The 20,966-nt window shown below is 36.9% G+C and overlaps 1 protein-coding gene across 5 annotated transcripts in view; it reads left to right on the forward strand.

Moving 5' to 3' along the window:
- FRS2 (fibroblast growth factor receptor substrate 2) overlaps positions 1-20,966 on the forward strand; it is a 116,082-nt gene that overhangs the window by 65,469 nt on the left and 29,647 nt on the right. Inside the window, exon 1 of one of the 5 annotated variants that reach the window (XM_047740714.1) lies at positions 15,916-15,934. The exons of the other annotated variants lie outside the window; for them this stretch is intronic. The gene's annotated coding sequence lies outside the window, so the exon portion shown is untranslated. Of the gene's footprint in view, positions 1-15,915; positions 15,935-20,966 lie in introns of those variants that run through there. 5 annotated transcript variants of the gene reach the window in all.

Raw genomic sequence — 20,966 nt, forward strand, 5'->3', positions numbered from 1 at the left:
ATGCATCATGAGAATAATTCTTTTTTTTTTTTAAGATTTTATTTATTCATTTGACAGATAGAGATCACAAGTAGGCAGACAGGCAGGCAGAGAGAGAGGAGGAAGCAGGCTCCCTGCTGAGCAGGGAGCCCGATGTGGGGCTCGATCCCAGGACCCTGAGATCATGACCTGAGCCGAAGGCAGAGGCTAACCCACTGAGCCACCCAGGCACCCCAAAAGCTCCTAACTTCTAAGTTTGGATAATTCTTTCCTTTTTTTTTTTTTTATGTGTAAGCTAAAATAAAATGTTTAAGGTACACACACCTGCACCTACACTTAGTTTTCTGATTTAGCCAACTTAAGTTCTGTTTTAAATTGGACAAGATGGTTTTTACTGAACTTGCTTAATATCTGTGGCAGTGGGAACAGTATTGCTTCCTTTATATGGGGAGCCCTTATGTGAGTAGCAACAAGAAAAGGAAAAAGGTAAGTATACCCAGGTATTCTGAATAATAGTGAAAGAACAGTTGTACCATTCATTTCCCCTTTAGTGCAGATGATTCGTAGAAAGTTGGGGACAGCATTATAGTCCATCTTTGTCTTCCAAATTGACTGTTACAAGAAATTTGTTAGACTGTTGGAACAGATGTGTGAGGGCACACCAAGCATGACCACATTTAATATGAAACAAACAAAAAAAACTTGGTTAGGATTTTGACCCTAGTTTTTTTTCTTTTGGAAAAAATGATACTGGTAGCACCTTACTCTTGCAGCGGTTTCCCCTTTCTGGGAGTACTGTGGCTTCATTTTTTCTTGAGGCCAGGAAGCTAGTCCTTTTCGGCTACTTGGATCTCCCAGAAACAGCCTTAAAGCTTCACTTTTCTGTTGAGAGAAATCTCTGAAGAGATTTATCTTCTCTGAAACTATTAATATTGATATTTTTTTTCTTCTTTTGTTTATTAACATGAAGAATTATTTTGGTTTTTCTAATATTAAACCAACCTTTGACTTTGTTTGCTATGCTAGTATGTTAGGAATTTTTGCACCAATATTCATGAAGGACATCAGCCTCTAATATTCTTTTATTGTGCTGTGCATGGTATCAAGGTTATATAAGTCTCAAGATGATTCAGAGAGGGTATCTTTATTTTCTGTCATATATTATGTAAAATTATTTCTTAATTGCATGTTTGACAGAATTCATCTGTGATGCCATCTAGGCCTAGAATTTCTTTATGGGAGGATTTTTTTGATTCCTAATGGAATATTTTAAGATTTTTAAGACTATTCATATTTTTGCTTCCTTTTGAATTAGATTAGGCAAGTTAATTTTTTTCTAGGAATTTATCTCTTTCACCTAAAATCTCTCATTTTTTGGTATGATATTATTATAATATTATCTTATCCTTTGACTATCTAATTTTGAGCAGTGTTCAGACTGTACTGGGGACCTATGTGGGTCCCTGATATCAGATGATCTGGAAAGTCAAAACTATCTTCATAATTTTCCACTGTGTTGACATTTGCAATGCTGCTCTAAAAGCAATGGTGAATAAAACTGCTAACACCTGAACACAGATTAAGGCAGTGGCACCAAACCAATTATTAATGTTTTTTCTTTGTCATACATTCATAGTTTCTTTTTTTTTTTAATCCAGTTTAAAAAATAAAGAAATAAAAAAAAATCTAGTTTTATTTAAGAATGACCTTGATGTGGGGTGCCTGAGTGGCTCAGTTGGTTAAGTGTCTGCCTTCAGCTCAGTTCACGATCCCAGGGTCCTGGGATTGAACCCTGCATTGGGCTCCCTGCTTAGCCTTTCCCACTGCCCCTCCTCCCCTTAAGAAAAAGAATGCTCTTTTTTTTTTTTTTTTTAAGATTTTATTTATTTATTTATTTGAGATAGAGAGAGAATGCGAGTATGAGAGGGGACAGATTAGAGGGAGAAACCAGCTCCCTGCCGAGCAGGAAGCCTGATGTGGGACTCGATCCTGGGACTCCAGGATCATGACCTGAGCCGAAGGCAGCTGCTTAACCAACTGAGCCATCTAGGCGCCCAAAAAGAATGTTCTTGATGAAGCAATAAAAATACTGATTTCTTTTTTTAAAGATTTATTATTTATTTGAGAGAGAGAGAGAGAGACCACAAGCATAGGGGAAGGATAGAGGGAGAAGCAGAGTCCCCACTGAGCAGGGAGCCCGATGCAGGCTCGATCCCAGGACCCCAGGATCATGACCTGAGCCGAAGGCAGACGCTTAACGGACTGAACCACCAAAAATACTAATTTCATTAGATCTCGACTTTGAGTACTCATCCTGTGTACTAAAGCATGATAGTCATCTTCAGAAAAAGTGCATGCTCAACCAAGGTGTGAGCTAAACTAGCTGCTTTTTTCTGTAAAACCTCCTTTTTTTTTCCCCAAAGAAAAAGTGAAAGTTTTTGGTTATTTGAACTAATGTATTTGAGATATGTTTTTCCAAAAATGAACTAAGTGGGCCTAACACTTCAAGAAAAACAGCTGTATTTGTAGCCAATCTTAAAATAAAATTTTCAAGTAAAATTTAGAATTTTGGAAAACTTGTACCTAATACTGTGAGCTTGACAGCTTCCCAGATACTTAAAGGCTTTTCTTGTGAAGTGGATATTGATATTAAAGAATGGAATTTTCTTTTCTTCGTATTGTATTCTGAATTGTGTCAATTTGGAACACCTGCATAGCTCATTGAATCAATATTTTCCAGGTGGCCAATGTGTAATGATACTAAATCACATAAGGATCAAAGATCCATTCAAAGTGCAAGATAAATCAATGGATTTTAATGTAATAGAACATGAGAAGTTCATGGCTAGGGTTTTAGAATCCACAGTGTAATTAGCCTTCAGGAAACTACCATTTGTTGAGTTCTGTTATGGTTTCAAGAATATCAACAGTTATTTGAAATAATGATTAAAATATTCTCTTCCCCAACTGTATATCTGTTGTGAGGCTAGATTTTCTTCATATGCTTATATACTTTAACCAAAACAGCATATTGCAGAATCAGTCTTAAGAAACTAGCTGTCCTCTATAAGGCCAGAAATTACAGATATTTGCAAAAATATTTCACTTACCAAGTTTTTTGGAAAATAAGTTTTTTTAAACAGTTTTTTTCATACAGATGTAATTTATGTTAACACCTCATAAGTGTATCCTTTTAAATAAATTAATTAATATTTTAAACATTTCTCACATTTAACTTCTAATTTGGTAAGTATCAAGAGATAATCCAGTTAAAAGCTCTTTGAAAAATTTCTCAAATAATTTTTAGAAGTATAAAGGGATCCTGAGACCAAAAAGTTGCTGAACTGCTTGCTGACCTACAGAAATCATAATGACATATCATTTGTATTTCTGACATTATGCATTTGTTCCCCTTTCCTTTTTCAAAATAAAAGGACATGTCCCAATTTTATATATATATATATATATATATATATATATATATATATAAAAATATATATATAAATCAGTCTCCTTTATGGTTTTCAGCTTATTTTCAAAATAAATCTGTAAAATGATGATAAATACATCTGTAATTGCATTAACTAATTTTAAAACTCCATAGGTCTAGTACAGTCTGTGCATAAATGTATTTCTATATCTTATTATGCAAGTTACCCCAAAATAACATAAAATTCAGTTACAAACAGGCCCTCCCGGAAGCAGTGAATTCCCAGTGGCAAGAGCACACCTGGTTCAGATCTTGGTTTCTAATACAGTTCTCTATGAAAAGAAACCAGGGCTCCTTGGAGAAAAGACTGATTCGAGGACTAGGGCAAGGAATATATAAGATCAGCCTAGAGCATCTTGTAGTACCAAAAAGTAAGAAAGTGCTTAAACAAACTCAACAATGATGGGATTATTTCAAAGGGACATAGGAGCCAACTGAAAGAAGTCCCAGTGGTCAAAGGTGGAAAATTTTGAGCAAGAAAATAAGTGTAATGTAGTATTGGATCATAACCCAAAGTGTAAAATAAATACCCATGGCTCCATATGGTATAAATAAGTTGTTGAATAAATAAATGGTGAAGAGACAAATCTCTTGTGCAAAAGAACTCCAAATAATTGATGTTGATAGTCCATCTTCAGCAAGGTAGAGCGGAACCCCACTCTTCGAGTGTGGGCTCTGTGCATGGTGACTTCCTTTTAAAGAGTACACTAATGAAAGGAGATTGGGAGGAGTAACTTCACAGTGGAGAAATCTGGTAAACACTACCTTAGCCAGGTCAGTAGTGATAAGTCATACTGGTAGTTTGTTCCAAAAGATATGCTGTGATGAAAATGGCACTTTACCTCCTTGATCTTCCTCCCCAAAATCCATGACTCCAGTCTAATCATGAGAAAGACACTAGAGAAATCGCAGTAGAGGGACATTCTACAAAATACTTGACCAGTATTCCCTGAAACTGTCAAGGTCATCAAAAACAAGGAAAATCTGAGAAACCGTAGCCAAAAGGAGCCTAAGGGCTCCTAAATGTAATATGATATCCTGAATAAGATCCTGCAACAAAAAAAGCATATTATGTGAAAATTAAGGGAATTTGAATAAAATATGGATTTTAGTTAATAATTATATATCTATATTAGTTTTTTAATTGTAGCAAATGTACCATACTAAAGTAACATGTTATTAACTTGTAACACCAGCTGTGGAGTCAATCTGGGGATTCTGTACTATCCTCCCATTTTTTCTCTAAATCTGAAACTGTTACAAAAATAAAGTTTATTTAAAAAAAAAAACCAAGTCCCTTAAGTACGTTTTTAAACCCAGAAATCATGTACTTAACAACTTAGACCAGATTTTTGCTCATATGCCACTCTTAAAAACATATTACTCCTGGAGCAACCCAAGTTTTTAAAAGTCTAGTAAAACAACAGTTTGCTTAAGGGTGTTGCATAATTGATTCTTATAAACAGACCCAGCATTTATTGTGTTGTATTTAATGCCAGCTTTTGCCGTACTCACAAGTGGTAGAAAGTTGTATTTATTGATCTTAAGTCCTTTTTAGTATCATTTTAAATTTTTCATCTTTAAATCAAAAATTTTATTAAAAAATATTGACCATACCTTTGAATGTATAATTTGTTACTTGAAAGCCCTCTCTTATTCTTTGATATAATCTTATGACATTTTTTGTTAAAGATTTGTTTGAGAGAGAGTGTGCCCACAGGTGTGCAGGAGCTGGGGGTTGGGGGCAGAGGTGGAGGGAGAGGGAGAGAATCTCAGGCAGATTCCCTGCTGAGTGTGGAGCCCTATCTCACAGCCCTGAGATCATGAGCTGAGCTGAAAGCAAGAGTCTGTCACCTAAGTAACTGAACTGCCCAGGAGTCTAAATCTTACCATATTTTTAATTAATTTTTTATTTGAGTGTAGTTAATACACAATGTTACATTAGTTTAATCTTAACACATTTTTAATAATTTAAAGACTACTGGGGGTGCCTGGGTGGCTCAGTTGGTTAAGCGTCTGCCTTTGGCTCGGGTCATGATCCCGGGGTCCTGGGATCGAGTCCCGTATCGGGCTCCCTGCTCAGTGGAGAGCCTGCGTCTCCTCTCTCCCTCTGCCTGCCGCTCCTCCTGCTTGTGCTCTCTATCCCTCTATCAAATAAATAAACAAATCTTCTTTAAAAATAAAAAAAGTAAAGAGTAGTGGTTTTAAACAGTAAATTATTTCTCTGTTTTTCAGACTAAATTTGCCTTAGGCACTTGAATGGTGATTTGATTATCTTTTTATTACTAAAGCAGGTGTCACTGGAGCCATATATTAGGAAAATAGCATTTATTGCCTCCAACCCACCTGTTTTCTTGTTGGGGGGTGGGAATGGGGAAGCGTATACTGGATATTTTTCCCTACTAACATACTTAGTTTTGAAAAAATAGACATATTAATTTGTGGCATTTTAATTAAAAACTGAAAATGTACATGCTAACAGACCCAATCTTAAACAGTTGCAACCGTGTCAACAAGAGGAACACAGCCTTATTTTGTTAGCTTTACTTTTGGTTTATTTGTAGATAGAAGAAGAAAAAGAGGAACCCTTTCGTCCTTTGAATTTTTAAACAGATTTTTTAAGCAGATTTTTTGAGTTACCTAGTGTAAAGAGAGAAAATATTTGAAGAACCTAACTAATATTAATAGCTAAACCGTTTCAGTAGCCTGTGATATTCCAGACTCCTGCTTTCTACTTACATAATCGTATTTCTCTTTTAGCAGAAATATCTACCAAATAACAATTCCAAAGAAATACCAAATATTAGATCAAAGATATTGGTATTGAAATTGCATATGGCAGGTAATTCAGATGTTATGCAAAGAACATACTAATTTGTTAGGCATCTTTTGATGTTAAAAATTATAAGAGCTTAGGGAAAGATTCAGGATCAGAAATCCAACATAAATAGTAGTCTCAACCCTAGAAGTCTATTCACCTTCACCTACGTCTATGCCAAGACTGTAGAACTTTAAGGAGTGATGTAGCTTGGTGAAAATAATATGGCGTGGATAATGATTTTGAGATAATCAAGTTGCCCACTTAGACTCTTCAGGTATCATCTCTGCTGTAACTGCAGTCCTAATAACAGTATTTGAATCTGTGTAGTAGGAGAAGGAGGACATCTGGTGCCACCCAAGTCTTTTGAGTATAGTTGCTCATTTTGACAGCCACGGATGACATTGCTTCTGAGAGAAATTTTGTGGTACCATATGCTAAATTTTAAAGCATTTTTCATGAAATAACTGTCAGGGTTCAGACCAATCTAAGTAATAAATTTTGAGCTCCATTTTAAAAAATAATCTTAAGAAGTAACTGTTAAGTAACATGTTAATTAGTTAAAATGTAAGATTATTTGGTTGTAGTTTTTTTTTTAAGATTTTATTTATTTATTTGACAGAGACACAATGAGAGAGGGAACACAAGCAGGGGGAGAAGGGGAGGGAGAAGCAGACTTCTTGCTGAGCAGGGAGCCCGACACAGGGCTCGATCCCAGGACCCTGGGATCATGACTTGGGCCAAAGGCAGACACTTAATGACTGAGCTACCCAGGTGCCCCTTGGTTGTAGTTTTTTTTTTTAAGATTTATTTATTTGACAGAGATCACAAGTAGGCAGAGAGGCAGGCAAAGAGAGAGAGGGAAGCAGGCTCCCTGCTGAGCAGAGTGCCCAAGGCAGTGCTTGATCCCAAGACCCCGAGATCATGACCCGAACTGAAGGCAGAGGCTTTAACCCACCGAGCCACCCAGGCACCCCTTGGTTGTAGTTTTATTGCTATGTTTTATGTTGAAGAAATTCAGGGCGAAATTTATTAGTAAGTATGTTGTAATTGTGAAACATTATCCATTATTCAGTACCTATGTATTCATTCATCTGAAGCTTACGGAGCATATAGTATGTGTCTGGCACTGTCTGGATACTGGGGAGATAGCAGTGAAGAAAACAAAGTCTTTGCCTTCCTGTGCAGTTTACATTTTGTGCTGTCGGTGGAGGAGAGAAGCAGGGAATCCAACAATAAGTCAATATGTAGCATGCTAGTTGGAAATAAGTCATTTGAGAATAATATAGCAGTGGAAGAAAAAGAAAAGGAAAAAAGGAAGTACTGTTTTGATGTAGGGGTTTATGTATTTCATATAAGATACTCAGGAAAGTTCTCTCATAAGTTGATCTGAGTAAAGACCTGAAGTAAGTGAGGGAGCAAGGATATCTGGAGGAAGATGGTTTCTGACAGGACAACAGTTGCAAAGGCCCTGAAGTAAGAGCCTGCTTTTTGTCTTCAGAAACAGCCAGGGGGCCCGTGTGGCTGGAACAGATGTGGAGGGGGAGAGTTAGTATGTGAAATCTGTAATGGGAGCCGGAAGGGCAAGGAACAATACTAAAATATTTGGGATCTTGTAGTCCAGGCCTTCAATTTTGGGCGCCTGGGTGGTTCAGTGGGTTGGGCCTCTGCCTTTGGCTCTGGTCATAATCTCGGGGTCCTGGGATCGAGTCCCGCATTGGGCTCTCTGCTCAGCACAGAGCTTGCGTCCCGCTCTCTCTTTGCCTCTGCCTGTTTATGATCTGTCTCTGTCAAACAGATAAATAAGATCTTTAAAAAAAAAAAAAAAGGTCTTTAATTTTTGACTTTTAGGGGAATTGAAGGAGACCTGCAAAATTTTGTCTAGAAAAGTTGTGAACAACTTTGAAATGGGCAGAAAACGATAAGCAGGTTTTTATCTTGCTCATCCATTGAGTTTATCTCTGTCTCATTTTCTTTGAGTTACTATACAATTCTGTAATTTGCAGAAAACTGCTAAAGAAGTACATAATTCTCTTTCATAGGAGTGCAAATTAAAATTGTGTCTAGCAGAATACAATTGGTTATTGCCCTGTAAATAGACCCATTTTACATCAATTGTAAATTTACACCAGAATTCCTGTTCTTTGTGTGTTTGTAGTTCTTGGAATTTTTCTTTGAACCAGTTGTAACATTTTAATGACTCCCTTATTAACTAATGAAAAATAATATCTTGGATATATTATTTTACTTTATGTATGAGTCATGATTTTTTAACCATTGAAGAAAATTTCAGTAACGCTTTTTGATAGAATTAATCTGGTTGCTCTGTTGAGAGAAGACTGAACCAGGACAAGAGCTGAGGCAGAGATTAATTAGACGCCTATTTCAAAAATTCAGACAAATGGTGGTAACTTAAGCCAGAGAATCAGTGGTAGGGAGGGTAAGCAGTGTTTGAAATTGGGATATATTGAAGATAGATTGAAAAGGATTAATAGATTGGAAAGTGAGAGAGTGTCAAGGATGACTACAAGATTTGGGGTTATTAATCATAATAAAATTCAATAAAGTTAAAGAGATTTTTTTAATCCTAAAAATTCATTAAAAGATCTTTTTCCCTTTTAATTACTTTTAGGTTGGTAATTCTTATTTTCTATTTTTAGGTATTTTAATTGGTTTGAGTAAGAAACATAAAAGCTGGTGACCATGGCTCTTTTCTCATAAGGTGTTTTCTCCAGTGGTTAGAGGGCAATACATAATTACTGTATGGAAAACATCAGTAGCAGCTTGTATCAGTCAGTGTTCTGGCAGGAAACAGGACACTGGCAAGTATAATAGAAAAGAATTCAGTGATGGGCTTATTTGCAAAGTGTAGGCACATTAAAGGAAACCAGCAAGAAAGATGAGCAGGCTAGTTAGCAATAGCAGGAAGCTGTTACCACTTCTAGATCTGAGAGGGACAGGGGAGCAGATGAACCAGCAAGAACCATACTTACAGGAGGGGGTTGCCTGATAGGAGCCATCAGAAAAGCTATGGGGGAATGGAGTCACAGCCAGCCTGGTCTGTTGGCATTCCATGCAGGTCAGGCTTTCAGGGAACAGAGCAGAGTGGCTCTGGAGGGTCAAATGGAAAATGGCCAGAATTGCAAATAACTTTTAAATTCTGCCATTAAAAACAAGCAAGCCAACAAACAAACTCATGTGCTTGGGCTTTAAAAAGAAGAGAAAAAATTACTTTTTTAGTAGTAGAAGTTATGAAAACTCAGTTGGATAGGTTTTGATGACATTAAACAGGATTATTATGGCTAAAAATCAACCGTAAAAATTGGTTAAGGCTTACAAGTTTTTTGTTTTTTTTTTAAGATTTTATTTTTAAAAATAATGTCTACACTCATTATGGGGCTTGAACTCACAACCTCAAGATCAAGAGTCGCATGCTCCACTGACTGAGCCAGCCAGGGGTGCCCCAAAAGTTTTTTTTTAAATTGAGGTAAAATTGGCATAGAATCTATTAGTTTCAGATATACAACATAATTTGATATTTTATACAGCACAAAGTTATGATATGAGTCTGTTTTCCATCTGTTAGCATGTTATTGTGGCGTATCATATTGCTTGATTTGCAAATTTTAACCATCTTTGCATCCTTGGAATAAATCCCACTTGATCATGATGCACGATCCTTTTAATATTTTTGAGTTCGGTTTGCTAATATTTTGTTGAGAATTTTCGCATCTATGTTCATTATGGATATTGGCCTGTAACTTCCTTTTTTGTGGTGATTTTGATTTTGGTTTTAGTACATCATAATGCTGTCCTTGTAAATGAGTTTGGAAGCATTCCCTCCTCCTCAGCTTTTTGGAAGAGTTTGAAAATGATAACGTTTTAATGTCATCTTTGAATGTTTGGTAGAATTTACCACTGAAGTCTGGTCCTGTACCTTTGTTCATTGGGAGGTTTTCCATTACTGATTCAATCTTCTTACTAGTAATTGGTCTATTCAGATTTTCTGTTTCTTTTTGACTTAGTCTTGGAAGTTGTGTTTCTAAAATTATCCATTTTTTCTTTGTCCAGTTTGTTGGATTATAATTGTTCATAATTGTTCTTTCAGTAGTTTCTTATGATCCTTTGTATTTCTGTGGTGTCAGTTGTAACTTTTCTTTCATTTCTAATTTTATTTGAGCCTTTTTCTTGGTGAGTCTAGGTTAAAGTTTTTTTTTATATTTTCAAAGAACTAGCCCTTAGTTTCATTGATTTTTTTTTTTTTTCCTATTGTATTTTTTAGTCTCTCTTTCATTTATTTCTGCTCTGGTCTTTATTATTTCCTTCCTTCTATTAACTTTGAGCTTTGTTCTTTTTTTCCCCCCAAGTTCCTTTAGGTATGGAATTAGATTGATAGTTCTTCTGTTTCTTGAAGTAGGCTTGTATCATTGTGAACTTCCCCGTTAGAACTGCTTTTGCTGTATCTCACAGATTTTGGAAGGTTGAATTTCCATTTTCATTTATTTCAAGGTATTTTTAAAATTTTCTCTTCAATATCTTCATTGACCTTTGGTGGCTCAATGGCATGTTGTTTAATTGTCACACATTGGTGATTTTTCCAATTTCTTCTTAACTGATTTCTAGTTTCATACCATTGTCGTTGAAAAAGATGCTTATTATTTCAGTCCTGTTAACTTTTTTTTTTAAGATTTTATTTATTTATTTGATAGAGAGTGCCCAAGCTGGGGGGAGGGACAGAAGGAAAGGGCGAAGCAGACTCCCTGCTAAGCAGGGACATCCCTCCCACCACCATCGTGTCTCTCCTCCAGGACCCTGAGATCATAATCTGAGTGAAGTCAGACAGTTAACCCACTGAGCCACCCAGGTTCCCCTCAGTCATCTTAAATTTGTTAAGATTTGTTTTGTGGCCCAAGATATGATTTATCTTGGAGAATGTTCCCTGTGCACTTGAGAAGAATGTGTATTCTGCTGCTTTTGGGTAGAATGTTCTCTGTATGTATCTATTAAGTCCATCTGGTCTAATGTGTCATTTAAATAAATGTTTCCTTTTTGTCTGGATGATCTATCCATTGATACAAGTGGGATATAAAATCCCCTGCTATTACTGTATTGCTGTTGATTTCTGTCTTTAGGACTGTTAATACTTTCTCTCTATATTTAGGTGATCCTATGCTGGTGCACAAATATTCACAAATGTTATATTTTCTGTTGCATTGATCCCTATATTATTATGTAATACCCTTGTCTTTTATTACACGTTTTGTTTTAAGGTCTGGTTTGTCTGATCAGAGTATGGCTACACCAGCCTTCTTTCTGTTTTCATGTGCATGGAATGTCTTTTCCCATCCCTTTGCTTTCAGTTTTTGTATGTCTTAGGATTTGAAGTGAGTCTTTTGTAGGCAACATATAGATGAGTCTTTAAAAAAAAAAAAAGTCTATTCAGCCATTCTTTGTCTTATGATTGGAGAAGTTAGTTTACTTACATTTAAAATAATTATTGGTAGATATGTATTTATTGCCATTTTATTAATTGTTTTCTGGCTGTTTTTGCAGTTCTTCTCTCATCCTTTCTTCTTCTCTTGCTCTCTTCCCTTGTGTTTTGATATCTTTCTTTAGTGTTGTGTTTAAACTTTTTTTCATTATCTTTTGTGGCTCTATTACAGTTTTTTGATGTCATATATTTTTTAAATATTTTATTTGTTATTTGATAGAGAGCTAGAGAGAGAGCACAAGTAAGCAGAGCAGCAGCGAGAGGGGGAGAGAGAGAAGCAGGCTCTCTTGCTGAGCAGGGAGCCCGATGCGGGACTTGATCCCAGGACCCTGGAATCATGACCCGATCCAAAGGCAGCCGCTTAACCAACTGAGCCACCTGGGCGCCCCTGATGTCATATTTTACATCTTTTATTTTGTTGTATGCCTTAACAAATTATCATAGTTATAATTAATTTTACTGCTTTTGTCTTCTGAACTTCATTCTAGCTTATAAGTGGTTGATCTACCAACTTTACTATATTTTCACCTTTACCAATGAGAGTTTTAGTTTGTGTTTTCTTATTAGTTATTCTTCTCTTATTCTTTTCAGTTTGAATAAGTCCCATTAACATTTCTTAAAAGGTCCGTTTAGCTTTTGCCTCTCTGGAAAACTTGTTATCTCTCCTTGAATTCTGAATGATAACCTTGCTAGGTAGAATATTCTTTGTTGGAACTTTCTTCTTTTCAGCACTTTGGATATATCATGCCACTTTCTTCTGGCCTGTAGAGTTTCTGCTGAAAATTCAGTCTTATGGGGGTTCCCTTGGTATGTAACAAGTTGTTTTTCTCTTACTGCTTTTAAGATTCCTTATCTTTAACTTTTGACATTTTAATTACAATATGTCTTGGTGTGGATTGCTTTGGGTTCATCTTATTTAGAACTCTTAGTGCCTCCTATACCTGGATGTTTGTTTCTGTCTCCGGGCTAGGGAAGCTTTCAGCCGTTATTTCTTCAGATGAGTTATCTGCCCCTTTTTCTTTCATCTCCTTCTGGGACATTTATAATATGAGTGTTGACTTGCTTTTGTCTTACTAGTCTCTTAAGCTCTCCTCACTTTTAATTGATTGATGCTCTGTTTGGTTGAGTTTCACTACTCTGTCTTACAAGTTACTGATCCTTTCTTCCATTTCATCTAGTCTGCTGGTGAACCCTTCTTAGTGTGTTTTTCAGTTTAGTATATACTTCATCTTGGTGACTTAATGTGTGGTACTTTCTTATATTTTCTGCCTCTTTGTTGAAGTTCTCACTGTGCTCATTCATTCTTCTTCTGATTGGTGAGTTTCTTTATGACCATTACTTTGAACTCTTTATCAGATAAATTATTTCTGTTTCATTAAGGTCTTTCCTGGGGCTTTATCTTGTTCTTTCATTTGGAACATATTCCTTTGTCTCCTCATTTTGCTTGTTTTTCTGCATTTGTTTCTATGTAGTAGGTAAATGACCTATCTCTCCCAGTCTTGAAGGAGTGGCCTTGTGTAGATGATGAACCTAGATGAACCTATTGTTCAACCTTGCTCTAGCTCTTGGTTGTTTCTCAAACCTTTGTGATTGTCTGAGTAGCCTGATTTATTCTCAACAGGTCCTAGTTGATGAGGATGTGCCAAGACCTGCCAGTGTTCCAGAGGGAATGATCTCAATCAGTACCTGGTTTCAGGCCAATTGGGAGCCAGATCCTCCAGCTTTTAAAGTATGCAAATATATACAGTACTGAGGGACTGCAGTCATAAACCCTGCTGACTTCCAGAACAGCAGTTCTGGAGGTATCCCCCGGGCCACAGTTGAAAAATCAGGGCTTCAGAGGAGTCTGTAAGCTCGTTTTTGGGAAGTACCAGCGATCTGTGGTACAGCCCAGAGAGGGTGCACAGATGGTGCCTCCCTGGCTTACATTTCCTGAGAGCACCTCTGTAATAAGTGTGTGGCAGAACTGAAGCCTGTACCTCTTGGTACCGAGGGTATGTTTCTGTTTGCTGTTTGTGTAGTGCCTTGGGTATAATAACCTGCCTAGAACTGTCTTTCTGACTTTTATAGTCCTGTGGAGCCCAGAAATGCAGGCCCTTTTGGCTACTGGGGCGAGGTGGTCAAGGGGCATCCACTGTATGGACTGTGCTCACCTGTGGGTTTTATGAGACGGCTAGAGAGTGCCAAGGGTAGAATAAGCCTGCAGTTTTAGCAAGGCAAGGAAAGAACTTTGGGGGTGGGGCATGCCCATGGCTTTGGCAAGGCTCTGTCTGCATGTGCCTGCCTGCCCTGGTAAGGTAGAGGGAGAGTACAAAAATGGCACTTGCTGGTACCTCTCTGCCCAGAGACACTCCCAACTGGTTCTTGCTTCTCCAGCAGATAACTTTTAAGATTAGTAAATAAATCTCCTTCACATACAATTCAGTTACCTCTCAAACTGCTGCTTTTACACTGGATCCAGGGATAAGTGAGTCTGTACACAAGTCCCTCAAAAGGAGTACCTCAGAACCTCACAGCTCTCCAGGTCCCCTGGACATAAACCCTTTTGGTTTCCAGAGCCAGATGTCTTTGGGGACTTGTCTCTGGTATAGGGGGGTTGGGGTGCCTGAAGTGGGGCACAGACTTTTCATTCCCTGGGGAGAGGCTTGAGGCTTCAGACTATGAGATGACTTGCTGTGGGTGGTTGTGGGGTTGGGGTGAGAAGGTAGAATAGTTGGTGAGACCATGTCTGTCCCTCACTTACCTAACTTGATGTGGCCCTTTTATCCCTTTTGGGGGGAGCTGTTCAGATGGCTAGTTTTCAGTTCTTTCTTAGTGGGAATTTTTTATAGGTAGCTGTAGATTTGGTATGTTCATGGGAGGAAGTAAGTTCAGGCTCTTCCTATGCCACCATTTGGACAACTTTCTAAAAGTTTTTATATCATATTAAATGTTTTACTTTGGACTTACAAGGTTAAAAATGCCTTTCTTAGGGTGCCTTGGGTGGCTCAGTCAGTTAGGGTCTGACTCTTGATTTTCAGCTTAGGTCATGATCTCTGGGTCATGCGACTCAGCCCCATGTCAGGCTCTGCACTGAGCAGGGAGTCTGCTTGAGATTCTCTCTCCCTCTTTTTCTGTCCCTCCTCCCTGCTCACATGCACATGCTGTCTCTCTAAGTTAAATCAATCTTTTAAAAAACACCTTTCTCTTTTTTATGCGTTTTACTTAGAATTAATTGGAAATGATTTTCAAGACTTCATAGAACCATTACTTTATATTACTAAATATTAAAAAACCTTTTTGCCATATCTTTCCCTTTGTCCTTTTAATGCAGGTGTTCGGATTTAGTTTAGTCCTTGGAAACTACTTCAATTCATCCCTTTCTTGACCAGTAGTGGAATCTATTGAACCTTGCTAGTGACTGGAAACGCAATTCCTTTTAGAAGATGAAGTCTGTTTTATTCTCACAGACTTCTGTGTTTTGGTCCGATTTCTGTTTCAGGAGTAAGTGAAGTCTGTTACTCCATGAAGCAGAAAGAAATTTGATGACAGCTGACTGTTTCTGCTCTGCTTATCCTTACTGCTAAATATTCTTTTCTTCAAACTAACTTTACATAGTTTCTACAGTCTTTCCAGTGAGACTGTTTCTTACCCCATCTCACCTTGAATCATTGTATTTCCTAGGCTTTTGTGATAGCACCCTCTTCGAGATTTTCTTTTGGGTTCTTGTACAGTGCCTGTCCAGTCTCTTTTGTGGAACTTCCCTTCCTTTGCAGTCCCCTCAAATACTGGTATTTCTGAGTTTCTGTAGGTCTTACTTTTCTTTTCACTGGGCAGACTCCTCTTGTCTCATGCCTTGCATCCATAAGTTGACGATGTAGATTTCTATCTCCAGCTCAGATCTCTTTCCCACTTGGATATCCCATAGGCATCACAATGTGTTCAAAACTGAGCTTACCTGTTTCTCTTAACCTTGTGTCCTTCCTGTGTTCCCCAGCCCAGGTCAGTGAATGTGTACATACCTTGAGTCTTGCTTTCCTTCCCAGTTTAATCAGTCATCAAATGTTATTGATGCTCATGTTTATATTTTGCTCTAATCCATCTTTCTCCATTTTCATTGTTCACTACTCTAATTCAGACCCTGCCACCTACTCCAAACCTGTAACAACCATATGAGGTAGGTAGTGGTGGTGTTTTTAACTTGCCTATGGGGAAACATAAATTCAGAAACGTTAAGTAAGAGTTCAGATTTCTGTTGCCCTAAAGCCCATGGTATTTTCATTCTGTCATCCTGCCTTGCTGGCATTATCAGAGATTGATACTATCTTCTGCTGGAGTAATTTAGCATGCTAAAAGCAAAGCCTTGTATTTTAGATTTTGATATGGTATATTAAAATATATTAAGACAGCAGAGCTGTCGTAGGCCATTTATCAATTATGTGAGAATTAAGATCTTGCCTTCACTGCATTCTACCTTATTTAGCAGGGTTCTAGTTTGAGAATTCACATTTGCAGTTGGCATGTAGAGGCTTTGACAAGAATGTTACATGTACCTAATTATATGAGACTAATAGTTCTTTGTAGCTAACTGTTGAATTAATTAAGTTCACAGATTTCTTTTTTTAAAAGGAGTAAAGTGATAGCTTTCAGCCAGTGCTGGTGAAAAAATACTGGGAAAGTGAGACAGAGTAAAACATCTTAGAAATTCTCTTTTCTGTAGACATTTGTTTCTCCACACTTGCCCTTAAAAAAGAAAGATTCCACCATTGCTTTAAAATTATATTTTATCGTAAGTTGTGCTCAAAGGGAATAACCCCAGTGATCTGAGCTGTACTTTTGAAGATAGCTCTTCAGGATTACCTTGACCTTGTGTGATTGATATCCTGAGTTTAAGATCAAGGTAAAAACTGATGTAAAAAAACCATGAAACCTTTAGATAAAGAGTGCATATTATCTTTGTTAATTAAAGTGGTAGACGGAGAAACTAAAAGTTCTAAATTTGGCTTTTAGTAAAATTTTGGTTAGTTTTTTAACTTCATTTCTCCATTTGAAGAATGAAGAAAATAGTTCCCAACTGTCCGTCCTGAAAGATTGTTTTTGAGACAAGTATTTACCAAGGCTCAAAAGAACATTGGTTTTGGACACTCTGAAATCCTGTCACTTCATTGTAACTATCTTCTAGCATCTGGGAAGGAGCAAAGAAAGGATTTTTAACACACTTCCCTTAGTGTCATTTGTAATGAGTTGAATGTTTTTATTGACTGTATGCTGTATTTCATTGATTCTAAGAGACTTTTTCCAATTTTATTAATAGAAATTTAGGTGTATCTTATAATCAGTGGCATGTCATAGTTCAGTTGGCAACTTATTTTCTTAGTGGTGTATAAAATATCAGCTTTAAACTCAGTTGTGTCTTAGCTTTGATGAAAAACAGTGTGTATCTCCATTGGTATTGACAATAATAACAAAATACTAACAATAATAAATAATTGTTATTGTGGCCTCCATACCTAAGGATCTTTTCTGGTCGCCTCTATTTTCTTAAACATAGCTAGGACTAGAAAGTAAGCAAAAAAGGCTTCTAACACTTAAAATTGTTGTAATAAAGCTCTTGAAGTAAATACCATGCATTTTAACATAAAATATTCCTTTGTCTCTGAGTGCAGGGCTGTATTTTGCACCTATTCTTAATAGGCTTAGTTATCCAATTATAGAGTCCTCAAGGACTTAGAAGTTAAAAAAAAATGCACATACATGTTTAAGTGACTGTTCTAGGACCTGTTGTACTACCAACTGAGAATGAGGGTGACCATAAACAAAGAGTTAAAAAACATTTTAAAAAACGACACAAACCCGGAACTGGCCATATAGTGTTAGTTTAGTAGGGACAGATAGCCTGATACAGGTTAATCAGCCTCATTACAGCTTGGAAGAAACTCTATCAAAATGCAGTCTGATTCCACTGGCACTTCTTCTAAGGGACAAAATGTATTTGATTTTGTCATTTTAGAGTGGGAAACATTTGTTATTGATTTAGTTTCCCCTCTTATTGCTTAATGGAATTCTAGAACATATTTTGCCCTGAGGGTATCAGAATAATAACTTTTGTGATGCCTTTCAGACGTCTGAAATAGATTTGATTACATAATCCCAGTGGTCTCTAGATCCTGATCTTTCTGGAGTGACATTTTTAGGCCTTAGAGCTAAGGGTTGGGCATAGGTTGCAGGAAGGTGCTAGAGAAGTTAAAGGTAGAGGAGAAATACTTAAAGAGCACATCATAGAACTGAAGAATGTTTCTGGAAGCCCTCAGTGGCCAGTTGTATACCAGATATCCAACTGTATTGTTATTATTTATTTTTTAAAGATTTTATTTGTTTAATTTCTGTACCCAGTGTGGGGCTGGAACTCACAACCCTTAGATCAAGAGTCACTTCTTCCACCAACTGAGCTGGCCAGTCACCCCCAACTGCATTATTTTTGTTTGAAATAAACTCAAGCCATATATCTCCACAAATTCTTAGTATTATAGGAGCCTTTCAGGACATTCCTCTAAGACGTGTGAATTCTGAGCATAACTCTGCTGGCTGTGAACACCTTTAGCCTCAGAGTGGATGTTAAGTTCTGTGTGTTGGCAGTTTTCCAGCATTTACTAATTAGGTTATGCCTACTTAAATACTCCTGGCAGTTTCCCTTGGCCACTGCATTCTTCACACTCTGCCCTAACCTGTTTTGTATGCAGTCTGCCTTTGGGCTCCGCTTTGACATTTATAGCTTTGCTTTCAAAAGAAGTTTTTAATGAAGTATTGATTTGTATATTCTTTAGTTAATAGTTGTTGATTATAAAAGCAATTCACTGTAGAAAATATAAAGAGAAAAATTTGCTTTTCATCCTGCCACCAGTGAACAAATGTTAATATTTTAGTGTGTTCTGGTCTAGTCTTTTTTTTCTGGGTTTAGGTGTTGTGTGTAGGGGTGGGAGAGAGAAAAATAAGTGCGAATGTTATTTTTTAAAATGAGAAGCCTCTTATATTTGCTACTGGGCACAGAGAGTAATTTTTAACATGAGCTTTTTTTTTTTTCCAGTACAATTTTAGAGTCACAGAAAAGTTGGAAAGATAGTACAGAAATTCCCACATGCCCTTTACCTGGCCTTCCCTAATGTTAATCTTATGTAACTAAGAAATTAACACTGGCGCAATGCTATGAACTACAGACTTTATTTGGATTACCCTACTTTATCCACTCATGTCCTTTTTCTGTTCCAGAATCCAATCCAGGGTACCATATTGCATTTTAAAAGAACAGGTTTTTTCTTTTTCTTTTTTTCCGCTTAACTTTATACCATGAACATTTTTTTTTTTGGTCATTAGGTGTTCTTTAAACAATGCTTATTAATGACCCCATAGGAGCTCATCAGATGGGTAGGTGTACTCTAATGTAAATGGTTAACTTTGTGTGTTGGGTGGCTTCTTGTGAAGTTGAAGAGTGGTAGAAAACACACACACACCAGCCATTTTTTTTAAGTGGTGTACTTGAATCAGGTGATTTTAATGCTAGATTATAACAATAATTTTGAATGCATTACCCTAAAATAAGAAAATAATCAGGTTTATTTTCCTTTGAGAACATGTTTAAGAGCATCTTAGGTTGAATTAAATGCAGACACTGATGAGCTATTCATGAAGCAGTTCGTTTTGAGGGTTATTTAGAGTTGTTTGGCATTTGCCTGACCTTACTTTAGGCAGATTGTGTACATTTTATATACATAAATCAATATTTAGCTTTTTTACTAGCATGGTATCCACCTGTGTTTAGAAATACAGATTTATGATATATTCTACCTATACATTTAAATATTCAGTTTTGAAAATTACCACTTTATTTCCTTTTCTGATGTCCTTCATTAATGTTTATTTAGTTCTAGGTTAAGTATATAAAAGACAAAGTGAAGATACCTAGAGATTTTCTTGCATGGCTTGTATTATATAGCTTGATTGATACTGAATAAGTTTCATATGTAACATGAAGTTTGAAGTGGGTGCCTGGGTGGCTCAGTGGGTTAAGCCTCTGCCTTTGGCTCAGGTCATGATCTCAGGGTCCTGGGATTGAGCCCCGCATCAGGCTCTCTGCTCAGCAGGGAGCCTGCTTCCCCCTTTCTCTCTCCCTGCCTCTCTGCCTACTTGTGATCTCTCTCTCTGTCAAATAAATAAATAAAATCTTTAAAAAAAAGAATGAAGTTTGAAGTTAGAGTGGCTTGCATTTAGTGTTTTGTTGTTTACAGAATTAAGCCAGATGCTTTTTAAGAACTATTTGGTGTACCCTACTAATAAGCAAAATACTGTAAAATTCATACTTAGGTTTTACCTCTTACTGTTGCTCTGTTCAGTGAAACCTCATAGGTTGCATAGGTAGAGTTCAGTCTGGGATACTGGACTACTTACTCTCTATTAGGAAATGTATAAACTAGAGGTTTATTATGAGGGTAAGCAATCATTTGTTAAATTGGCACAGTTGTATGAATTAATATGTGGAAATGACTGAGTTGAAGAATATGAACATGGAATTCTGATACACAGTACTTAGAGAAAATTGAATGCACTATTTCTGTAAGATGAAATATATTTATTCCAATTTTCAGAGTTAGTGATAAATATTTTCTGAGAATGCCTCATACTTTCTTATTGCTATCTTAAAATTACATGTCGTCTTTCTGTAGTGGATTTTTAGTGGAGAGAGCTCTGTGACCTGTTACATAGAATGTTATCACTTTGATGTTACTGGAGGATGGTATTTGATTTCCTTGTACATATTTTTATGTGACAGCATAAAGTACTAAACTGAGAGTTTCTCTGAGAATTCCCGAGGTTGATGATACTTTTTCCTACGATTGAAGGTGTTCAGATTGTTGCCATTGGTACTGATTACATTGTTGAGTTAGCTAAGGCAGAGTGACTCTTCTGTTGGGTTTGCACATCTCTAGTTGTGTTTTTCTATCTTAGGTCAGAGATTATGGACAGACTTCATTGTATAAATTTTTTTTTTTTTAAAGGTTTTATTTATTCATTTGAAAGAGAGCAACACAGGGAGAGAGGAAACACAGCAGGGGGAGTGGGAAGGGGAGAAGCAGGCTTCCTGCTGAGCGGGGAGCCCGCTGTAGAGCTTAATCCCAGGACCCTGGGATCATGACCTGAGCCGAAGGCAGATGATT

The sequence above is a fragment of the Lutra lutra genome, chromosome 8 (assembly GCF_902655055.1).
Source record: "Lutra lutra chromosome 8, mLutLut1.2, whole genome shotgun sequence".
Classification (NCBI taxonomy): domain Eukaryota; kingdom Metazoa; phylum Chordata; class Mammalia; order Carnivora; family Mustelidae; genus Lutra; species Lutra lutra.